This window comes from Phoca vitulina, unplaced genomic scaffold, assembly GCF_004348235.1.
Source record: "Phoca vitulina isolate PV1807 unplaced genomic scaffold, GSC_HSeal_1.0 scaffold69, whole genome shotgun sequence".
NCBI classification, from domain to species: domain Eukaryota; kingdom Metazoa; phylum Chordata; class Mammalia; order Carnivora; family Phocidae; genus Phoca; species Phoca vitulina.
The window spans coordinates 2,263,574-2,270,770 of NW_022589772.1; the positions used below are offsets into that span (position 1 = coordinate 2,263,574).

At 39.4% G+C, this 7,197-nt stretch overlaps 1 pseudogene; it reads left to right on the forward strand.

Moving 5' to 3' along the window:
* The first annotated feature begins 319 nt into the window (after positions 1 to 319).
* On the forward strand, positions 320 to 1,671 carry LOC116624659 (annotated as a pseudogene).
* Positions 1,672 to 7,197: the final 5,526 nt, after the last annotated feature.

Here is a 7,197-nt window from a genome sequence, read left to right on the forward strand (position 1 = left end):
GCTTCCTCTAATTGGAATGTCATTCCCTCAGAGAAGTGGCTTCTAATCCTCCAGAGGATGCCATAGTCTCTCCATGATAGTATCTCCACTCTAGTCCCAAATGCCTTTCCTTCATGACTCGTATCTCAGTTTTGTAATTATACATTTATTTGTGGGATTATTAGCTTGTCTCCCCCCTCGTTTCACTACACATTCTATGAGAAGATGTGACAGACCTGTCTGTGCTCATCAAAATGCCCTCAGTGCCTAGCACAGTGCCTGGCAAATAGCGGGTACTCAACAAATACGTGCTGAATAAAGGACCAAAAGGAAGGTCTAAATGATGAAAGAACTTCCTGCTTTTTCACAACGGGTTTGCCGCCAGACCACAGGTATCGTGAAAACCACTGCTCAACCTAAACCAAAATGGGAAAGGAAAAGACTCACATCAACATTTTCGTATTGGCCACGTAGATTCGGGCAAGTCTACCACTGCTGGTCATCTGATCTACAAATGTGGTGGGATCAACAAAAGAACTATGGAAAATTGGAGAAGGAGGCTGCTGAGATGGGAAAGGGCTCCTTCAAGTGTGCTTGGGTCTTGGATAAACTGAAAGCTGAACGTGAACGTAGTATCACCATTGATATCTCCCTGTGGAAATTCGAGACCAGCAAGTATTATGTGACCATCACTGATGCCCCAGGACAGAGACTTTATCAAAAACATGATTCTAGGCACATCTCAGGCTGACTGTGCTGTCCTGATTGTGGCCGCTGGTGTTGGTGAATTTGAAGCCAGTATCTCCAAAAATGGGCAGACCCATGAGCATGCCCTTCTGAGCCACCCTACAGCCAGAAGAGATATCATTAAGGAAATCGTTAAGGAAATCAGCACCCATATTAAGAAAATTGGCTACAACCCTGAGACAGTAGCATTTGTGCCAATTTCTGGTTGGAACGGTGACAACATGCTGGAGTCAAGTGCTAACATGCCTTGGTTCAAGGGATGGAAAGTCACCCATAAAGATGGGAATGCCAGTGGAACCACACTGCTTGAAGCTCTGGATTGCATTCTGCCACCAACTCATCCAACTGACAAGGCCTTGTGTCTGCCTCTCCAGGACGTCTACAAAATTGCTGGTATTGGTACTGTCCCTGTGGGCCAAGTGGAGACTAGTGTTCTTAAACCTGACATGGTAGTCACCTCTGCTCCAGTTGATGTTAAATGTTAAAACTGAAGTAAAGTCTGTTGAAATGCACCATGAAGCTTTGAGTGAGGCTCTTCCTGGGGACAATGTGGGCTTCAATGTCAAGAACGTATCTGTCAAAGATGTTCATTATCCTGAACCATCGAGGCCAAATCAGTGCTGGATATGTACCTGTGATGGATTGTCACACAGCTCACATTGCTTGCAAGTTTGCTGAGCTGAAGGAGAAAATTGATTGTTATTCTGGAAAAAAGCTGGAAGATGGTCCCAAGTTCTTGAAATCTGGTGATGCTGCCATCGTTGATAGGGTTTCTGGCAAGCCTACGTGTGTTGAGAGCTTCTCTGACCATCCTCCTCTGGGCTGTTTTGCTGTTCGTGACAGAGACAGACGCTTGCTGTGGGTGTCATCAAAGCAGTGGACAAGAAGGCAGCTGGAGCAGACAAGGTCACCAAGTCTGCCCAGAAAGCTCAGAAGGCTAAATGAATATTATCCCCAATACCTGCCACCCCAGTCTTAATCAGTGGTGGAAGAATGGTCTCAGAACTGTTTGTGTCAATTGGCCATTTAAGTTTAATAGTAAAAGACTGGTTAATGATAACAATGCATCGTAAAACCTTCAGAAGGAAAGGAGAATGTTTTGTGGACCATTTGTTTGTGTGTGTGTGTGTGTGTGTGTGTGTGTGTGTGGCAGTTTTATTAGTTTTTAAAATCAGTACTTTTTAATGGAAACAACTTGACCAAAAATCTGTCACAGAATTTTGAGACCCATTAAAACAAAAGTTTAATGAGAAAAAAAAAAAGAACTTCCTAAACTTAGAGCCTTGCACTGGAAAATGTCCATGCTCTCGGTGTCCTCTTCTTTAAGGCAAATGCAGATAAAGTGCAATTGAACGGAGATAACTTACATCAGACTCTTACTGTCCAAGTGCCACCTGTAATTCTTAGTTATTTCTGATAGATTTCTTGATGAACAGCTGAGATCCAGAATGTGGAAATTCCTTTTTGCTTAATGGCACTTCCCAATAGCTTTCTAAATACAGTTTTAATATTAATCCCCATTAAATGGGTACCATAGCACCTCTACCCAAAGCAGCAGAGGATTCATGTATGAGTAAGGAGAAGGTTAGGTTACCTTATTTTTTTTAAGTAGGCCCCACAACCAATGTAGGGCTTGAACTCATGACCCTGAGATTAAGAGTCGCATGCTCTATCAACTGAGCCAGCCAGGTGCCCCAATAGAGAAGGTGAAGATAAGAATTCTGAAGACATGGAGATGATAGAGAGCAGAGAAACCAGGTATCTGAGTTCAAATTCTAGCTTCATTTTCTAGATTTGTAACCTTGACAAGTTACTTAACCTGAGACTCAATTTCCTCATCTGTGAAAGATGGATACGAATATGGACACCAGTATTACCTACTAATATGGACACCAGTATTACCTACTACTAATAACTAATTCAGTTGTTCTGAAAATTAACTTAGTTAACATATGTAAAGGATGTAGAACAGTGCCTGTCACATAGTAAGTGCTCAATAAATATTAGTTGTTGTTACATTATTATTATTGCTCAATATATATCACCAGCCTTGTTCCAAAATTCAGTATTTAAGATCCAGAGAACATACTGTCTAAACCATAAGGTAATGCAGTCCATATTTGCCACTTTTATCCATTCAGTGGCTTCTCAGTTAAAGGGATATAAACTCACTTTGTAAGACTTTTACCTCTAGCCCCATTCCAGTAAACTAAAAGAAAATAAAAACATCATAGCTTAGTCTTTGTTCCCTCCTTCCCTACAACTCTCCCAGGCCTTCACCTCCCACTCACCTTCAGGAATGTCTTCCAATCACCTCATCCATTTTTAAAGGGAGGATTCTGTTCCTCGTATCTCCTGCAAGCACTGACAAGATAAGCTGACAAGTCTCAAGCAAATAAGCTTATAGGGGCCACCCACATGGATTTGTTTAGTTTGCAACCAACTCATACTATTTACCTACAAAAAGTATCTTTGGTCTTATCCAGCTGTGTTTGAATCAGCTTAACTTCCAAGGAGGTTACATTTCAGATAAAAAGGAAACATCATTCCTTCTGGATTATATTCAAAGAAATACCCATCTGCATGTCAGGCCCTGCAGAATGCCACTGTGTCTGAAAGGGTGGCCTAAAGATATCTTTGCATATTGCGAAGTAGGGGACACAAGGCTAAGCCCTGGTGATTTTGTTGATTAAAGTTCTTAGGGACAGAAGGACAGTTGCTTCTTAACATTTCTAAGTTTTGTTTGTTTAGATAAGTAATGATAATATAGGATATCACATGGTGCATACCAAAAGAGAAGTATAAACAAATTGTTCTGCCTTCATAACCCAGAGGAAACTGTAACCAGGGCCTCTAGCAGAGTTTTTATATTCCAATCCTAAAACACAAACTTTGGAGTTCAAAACATGCTTTCAATAGGAAGATTTACATTGTAACTCTTTGGATTTCTGAGATCAAAGGAGGTGTTTTCGGTGCAGAGACAAACATCATACTTTGTGAACAATTAATGGAAAAGAGTATGTCGGTCTTCCTGCCTAATGGTCTGAGTTGCTGCTAATTTGCTATGTGTCCTTGGCAAAAACTTCACCTCTCTGGTACAGATATTCAACCTTACAAATGTTTTGAGGGAGTCAAATTAGATAAAATTTGAAAATGCTTTGAAAAAGTTTCAGGCCCTCTACTGCTGCCTGGTGTTATTATCATATAGATTGAAGTCTTTCAAGAAAAATTTGCTTAACTCATAACACTGAGTTAATATATATGCTGTTAATTAATTTTATTACTTTTTTATTTTAAAAGGTCATGCATATCAACTTCTGTTCCTAGAAATATAGCAGATTGGATATCTTTTTAAAAATCCATTAAAACCTCCAAGAAATTCTGGATAAAATATAATAAGCATGCTATTAAATTCGCAGTTAATCCAACTATAAAGTTAAAAATACTCATGTATATGATCCCAAGAGCGAGAGCAAATTTTAGAGCCAGGAAGGAAGGGAGTGAGAGGATTGGGGGAAGGAGAAGAGAGAGATACACACACACGCACACATGTAAAAGTCAGAGAGATAAGCCAATTATGAAATTGCAGCTACTCAAAAGAGATTTACTAACATAAAAAAACACCCAAACTATTTGGCTTAATAGCCAATAGAGAAAGAAGTTTGCATACTGTGGTTAATGGGAATTGAGATACTACATAAAACTAGGAATCTCAATGTTCCACACCTCAGTGAAATGGCAGACTGGAAAAAATCCACCCACTAGCAATGACAGAGAGTTGAAAAGAATTCTTATCTGTTCCAACCTAGCCTTTGATGGAAAAATATCTCCTCTGAGAATTCAAAACCACAGGCCTATAACACAGGTTTGTGGCTAAATACGTACTTTTTGCATGTTCCTTAAAATCCCAAGCTAAAAAATTAACTTAACATGGCACTAAATTAGTAGCTCTCTGATGTGGCTAGCAGAAGCAAATGCAAATTTCTGTGAAAGAATGAACCATGGACCTGCACCCTAGTGGATTTCTACAGATAAAGCCCCATGCATGTGACCACACAACTTCAAACTGTAAGGCAGTCAATCCAGTTAGCCACCACAGAGAGTTAGCAGATAAAATAAACAATAAAATTAGATCCTCAAGGATATGAAATACTGAAATTAATGGATACTGAATAGAAAATACAGAAAATGCATGGTGAGAAATAAAAAAATAACAATAGTTAAAACTTAGTCAAGGAAAATGACATTATTTTTAAAGGCCAGCTATATTTCAAAACCAAATAAAACATCTAGAAATGAAAAAAAAAGTGAGCTAAAACATTAAATCTCAATAAATGGACTAAGCAACAGGGTAGACACTAATAAAGGGCAGATCTGGGAACTATTAGATCTGAAAAAAATTACCCAAAAATGCAGTTCAGAAAGATAAAGAGATGGAAAATATTAAAAAAGAAGTTTAGAAACATGGAAATAGAATGAGAAGGTGCAATGGGTATATGATAGGAGTTCCAGAAAAAGAGAATTCTGAGAACGGGGGAAAGATAAGAGTCAAAAAATCATGACTGATGCCTTTGGGTTTAGGAAACACAATGAAAATCACAAGCAGAATAAATTTTTAAAAGTCCACATCTGACTTGTCATAGTGAAACTGCACAACACCCAACCAAAAAGATGTTATAAATGGCCAAAGAGTAAAGACAAAATACCTTAAATCAATGACTATTAAACTGAGAGTAGACTTCGCCAGAGTAGTAACAGAAAACATGACAGGGTAACAGTAACTTCACGATGCTGACAGGATAGAGCTCTTAACTTATGATCTGACATTCAGATTAGCTCTCATTCAAAATTCACCTTTCTGAAAAACAAAAATGGAGAAAATTTACATAAAACAGACCATGAAAAGGGAATTTCTAAAAAAATATTCTTTTTAAGTAAGCTCCACGCCCAAACACGGGTGTGAACACATGACCCCGAGATCAAGAGCTGCATGCTCCACCGACTGAGCCCGCCAGGTGCCCCCATGAAAAGGGAATTTTGAAGGATGTACTTTGGGAATAAAGAAAAGGGAGCCTTCCAGAAGGAAGGCTCAAGACACAAAAAGTAATAAGGATTTGTATAAATATAAACAAATGTTAATTGAATAAAAAATAACAGTATCTTACTAAGGGAGTAAAGAGAAAAATAAGACAAAACTAAAATACAGGACACTAGTAACACGTAAGATGGAGATAAAGTGGTCAGAGTCAAAGCATTCTAAATCTTTAGATTGTTCAAGAGAAGCCTACAAATAGTGACTAACTTTAGACTCCATTAAGTCCTCGTCTTAAATTTTTAATAGCATCCACTAAAAGAATGGAAATAGTGTATTTACTGTCAAATTATTAGAAGGAGCACAAGAAAAATGTATAAAGGAAATGATAAATATGTGGCCATCTGGTCAGAAGCCTGGAAGGAAAAGGACTGGCAAATCAGAGACAGGAAGGTCTGGAATAGAGGCATATGAACACATGGGAGTGGGCACTAAATATCAAGATTTTGTGTATTATATATTAATTCCCAGCAGAATGCATCCCCAATGGAAGACACACTGAAAAAAACAAGCAGACAAAATAACTCAGCCAGTTGTCATTAGCCAGCCATTGTCATCAGCCACACTGGAAATGGCACAATGGGGACATGAACAGATCGGCAAAGGTGAAGGTTATATAAAGGCCTCCCAGCATATACTTCCACTCTCCAAAGCTAGTTTAGCCAGTAATGCCTCTGAATCTCTATTCTTTCAGACACCAACGCTGAACTCCTGTTACGGCTCCATGTCTCAAGCAGACCAGCAAGCCACTTAGGGGCAAGTCATCTACATCATACCCATCTATTTGAGAAAGGTCAGTGGCTTCTTCTCACAGGGATACATATTTCTTCCAGGTATGGGCTTGCCTTTCTTGTCTGAAGAGCCTCAGCCAGCACTGCCATCCAGGGGCTGAAGGAAGGCTCAATCCATGGGCACACAATATAGCATCCAACATATCACCAACGTACAACAGTTGAAAACAAAGAAGGTACAGAAATGGCCCTATGACCATGGTATCCACAGTCAATATTGCATACTGCACCATCCAGGGTCAACTGGCTTTACGGAGCACTGGAACAGTCTTCTAAGGGCACAGCTAAAGCAAAAGCTCGGTTGCAATGCTCTGTAAAGAGTGCCATCTTCCAAGAAGCGGTAAATGTATTAAATTAGAAACCTCTAAATGGCATTGTGTCCCCAGGAGGAAGGCTAAATGAGTCCAGAAAACAGGGGGTTAAAGCAGGAGTGGTCCTGTTACAATCATTTCCAACGAGGAGGGCTTCGTGCTTTCCATCTTTACATTTCTAGGTTCTACATGGTGTGGGGTCCTGGTCCCCAAGGGGGGTGAACTCTTGTCAATGAACACTTTTTTATACTTTTTTTTTAAAAAACAACTATATTGA